This window comes from Dipodomys spectabilis, unplaced genomic scaffold (assembly GCF_019054845.1).
Source record: "Dipodomys spectabilis isolate Male_0828 unplaced genomic scaffold, ASM1905484v1 ptg000122l, whole genome shotgun sequence".
In the NCBI taxonomy this organism is placed as follows: domain Eukaryota; kingdom Metazoa; phylum Chordata; class Mammalia; order Rodentia; family Heteromyidae; genus Dipodomys; species Dipodomys spectabilis.
The window spans coordinates 396,370-400,882 of record NW_024870799.1 but is presented as its reverse complement, the minus strand read 5'-3'; positions in this window follow the sequence as shown (position 1 = coordinate 400,882).

Sequence of the window (4,513 nt, the reverse complement as noted above, 5' to 3'; positions counted from 1 at the left end):
TATTAATATCACTTTCCCCTCCTCTAAACTCACCAGCTCTTTGGGTGTGTGTGTGTGTGTGTGTGTGTGTGTGTGTGTGTGTGTGTGTGTGTGTGTGTGTGTGTGTGTGTGTGTGTGTTTGGCAGGGACTTGCCATGTAGCTCAGGCTGCTCTTGAAGTTACAATCCTCCTATTATCTTTTCTTGTTTTTTGAAAAACCTGAAATTAGAGGTTAAATGGATACCTCACGTGGCAACGGACTAGTTAATGAGCAACAGAATCAATTACCAAGTTCAAGTTCCAGTCTTAGACTTTAAATAAAATCAGAAATGATTTTTCTTAAATGAAAAAATGACCATAGGAATCATCTGATACCTAAATGTATGATTCAAAAGAGAAATCCTGAAAATGTTCAGGAAGTCAGAATTTAAAAATTCAGTGATTACCATGTATACAGTAGATCAGAGCATCTGTAACTTGATGCTAAATGAAAGGGGCTACATTAAAAACTTAAAAATTGTACATATTTACACTGCTCAAAAAAACACATCAGGATTTTGTGATCCTCCTCCCAAGAAAATGTGGTATATATACACAATGGAATTCTATGCCTCCATCAGAAAGAATGACATTGCTCCATTTGTTAGGAAATGGAAAGACTTGGAAAAAAATATATTAAGTGAAGTAAGCCAGCCCCAAAGAAACAGATCCCATGGTTTCCCTTATTTGCAATATCTAGTATATGTCTGAGTCAAGCAGAAAAGTTCAGATAAGGTGATGTTAGGGAAATGAACCCTAAGATATGTATTCACATGTTATTTTTTCTTTCATGCGATTGTTTCTAACACATTTATAAGATTATTTCTTTGTTGCTTTGTATGTCCTTCTCCCACAGTATAACCCCTGCTTTCACTGTATTTGATGTCGGTATAATTTGTGGAGGGGAAGGGGAAAACAAATCGTTTAAATAGGGATAGAGGTGGATCCATTGCAACAATGAGATATACAAGTTGTTATGTCGAAAACGAACTTTACAACTTTGGTTAGCGGGGGGGAGGTGGAGCGGGGAGGATCGGGTGGGGGGGGCAGGAGGAAGATGGGAAGGGATGGGAAGGGGAAACAAAGGAGGAGGCTGCAATGCTTGATAAGGAATGTACTCATTATCTTGCCCATGTAGTTATAACCCCTCTGTACAGTATTTTCACAATAAAAAATAAATTAAAAAAAAAAAACCACAACAGGGCAGCACTGGGAAATAATGCTTGTAATTCTAGCTATTCAGGAGCCTTAGATATGAGGATAGAGGTACAAAGCCAGCCTGAGCAGGAAAGATTGTGAAACTCTTATCTCCAATTAACCACCAGAAATCAGAAGTGACGCTGTGACGCAAGTGGTAGAGCACCAGCCTTAAGCAGAAGTGTTAGGGGAGAGCACCCAGGCCGAATTCAAACCCCACAACCAACGCCCCCCCCCCATGCACCTTGCTTATTCTCTGTATCTTGATTACTCTGGCTATTTGAATCATTTTTCTCATAATGACCAAATATATGTTGCTGTTCAACAGCTGCATAATTTTTAATTCATCACTTAAATTGAGCATATTGTGGGTCATTATTATTTTTTTTTTGGTTTAGGAAAATCTCAGTAATATCTTGTTTTTTTTTTACTATTTATTTTTGGCAGCACTGTTGCACAAATTAATGAATAGATAACACTCAGCATACCGTATGATTTAAATGTAGGTAACACAGCTGGGCGGCAGTGGCTAATGCCTGTAATACTGACTATTCAAGAGCCTGAGAGCTGAGAATTGTAGTTTGAAACTAGACCAGGCAGGAAAGAGAGATATTTCTTTTCTCTAATGCATAATCAAAAGATCTGAAAGTGAAACTATGGCAAATGCTAGAGTCCTAGCCTAGAGAAGAATAACATCAGACTGGCACCACCACACACACCAGAACTATATGACATACAGTTTTGAGACTTCTTTGCATCATCTCAACTTCCTAACTGCATGGAGAATTGGAAATTTAAAACTGGAAACTTAAAAATCTATTGATTATTTTTTTTAAAAAATTGATGAAAGTTTTAATCATGCCCATTCCCAACCAGTGCTGCACCATAGAAAGGCAACACCATGGAGACAACCTGTCATCCTCTTCTTCCCCACCCATCACTCTGCCGCTGTACCCCTGCTGCAGCCATCCTCATACACCCCTGTTTCTAGTGAAGTGAGCCCAACCCCTCTTTCTGACCCCTCTCATCTACATTGGGAAGACACCTATCCAACATTGCTTTGTCTACTCCTATCCTCATTCCTTCCCTCACCCCAGGACCACTCTGTTTGCCCCTTCTGTCCTCCTCCCAGGTCACCTTAACATTCATGGATGTGGGAATGTGTGCTCATGCTTGTATGAGATGAATGCTTGGCCAGAACATAGGCAATATACTCACCAGAATGGTTCTCCCGGGAAATGTTCCTGGACAACCCAGATTCTAGGTAAGCTCCACCATCCCTCAAGTCCCCTCCACGTCCTCCACTGATCCTTCTTTACACTGTGGAAGCCATCCCAACACAACTCTCTTTCTAGTTGAGTGGGCCCAAACCTCTTCTTGGAACCATATCCTTTTGCTAGGCTCCACTATCCTCCAGTTGATTTCCCCTCCTCACAGCCTGGCCCACACCCACCGTGTTCCCTCCCCCTCTGCCTACCTTGTATCCTGCCCCACCCTGTCCCTCTGGACCCAAGGCCACCCCAACATGCGTAGGTGAGGGGATGTGTGTGCATGTACATCTGAATGCATGTACGTGAGGCCCAACTGACCTGCACATTGGCAATACAGTCACCATAGACAGAGGCTCCTGTAGTTTGAGGTTCCTAGGTCTCCTGGCATCTGCTGACAGTTGTAGGGCTGGAGGTGGGGAAGCTGCTGCTATCTCCTGCTTCTGAGATGTGGTACTAGAGGGACTCTAGGGCTTCAAGTGAGGCAGATCTCTACCTTCCTCTTGTGTGGTCCCAGCTGCTGGAGACATCCCATGATGACTCTGATTCCAGGTAAGTGGGCCTGTCTCCCTACCTGACCAAATCCTCACCGCCTTTTCTGGGCCAGATCCTCACCCCTACTTTCAGCTCCAACCCTCACATCCATTTTAGTCTCAACCCTCACCCCACTCTTGGATCCACCACTCACCTCACTTCCTCACCCCCACTGTAACCCCAACCCCCACTTACAGCTTCACCCCTCATTCCCAGTATTGTATCCACCCACACCCCACTTATGACTCCACTATTCACCCCCCATTTCTGACCTCATCCATCACCATATCGGATCCACCTTTCACCCTACTTCTGTCATTAACCTACCCACACTTCCAACCTCACCCCTCACAACCATGCTCTGATGCACCCTTCATCCTACTTCTAGGCCCAACCTCAAAACCAATTCTGGTCCCACTCACACATCCAACTTAGGTCCCACACCTCATCCCCACTTCTGGTCCCATTCCTCACATTCATTTCTGGCTTCATCCCTCACCCTCACTCTTAGATCCACCTCTCACCCCACATCGGGCCTCAAACTTACTACTACTTCTAGCTCCACTCCTCAGTCCCCTTCCAGCCCAATCTTCACCCTCACTTCTGACCCCAACCTTACCTCCCACCACACCTTATCCCAACTTTCATCTCCATCCCTCATCCAGGCTCCTCTTCCCCTCTCTTCTCCCAGTTCTACTCATCTTCCCATGGGAACAGATGCATGCATGAAGGCATGTGTGGACATCCACTCATGCACAGGGCATTCCCATAGCATGCTTGGATGTGGTGCCAAATTTCTTGAACAAGGTCTGTGAGAGCTGCCAGAGAAGGAAGGCCTAGAGTAAGTCTTCCCCACTTCACCTCCTGGCTAAGGCTTTTTTGTCTAATGTCAGTACTGCACTTACCATTCTTGGAAAACAAAGATTCAGGTGAGTATCCTCCCTCATCCCTCAGCTCCAGTTCCCTGTGGGATCTGTCCTGGGAAGACCCTATTTTGAGTTAAGTGGATTTAGTGGACCTGTCCATTCTACCCGGTCCTTCCTATTTCCCCACCCCCACCTTCCACAGCCTTCCCAGCTCCCCTGCCACCTTGCCCACCCTCCTCCCACTGCCCTCAGTCCCTCAACCCTGTTCTCCAAGCCTCTGTTCTCTCAACATGAGTGGTTGAAAGGATGCCCATGAAATGCACACTTAAGTATACACACGCACATGCACATGCATGTGGTACAATGTTGGTCTGGACATAGGCTGTGGCAGTCACCAGAGAAGGAAGGCTGGGGATTAGAGTCCACCTTACTAAAACCTGTAGTGTGCGGCTCACACATTCACTGGTGGTTGTAGTACTAGAGCCATTAACACTGCCACCCACCCCCAAGTGGTCTCTCAACTGCTGGAGGGACCTGGTGTCCAAAGACCTCTTCAGATCTCCATCTTGCTGGAACACATGTGCCCAAGTGCCTTGAAGCCCCATTTTGAGGTAAGATGACCCTTCCCCT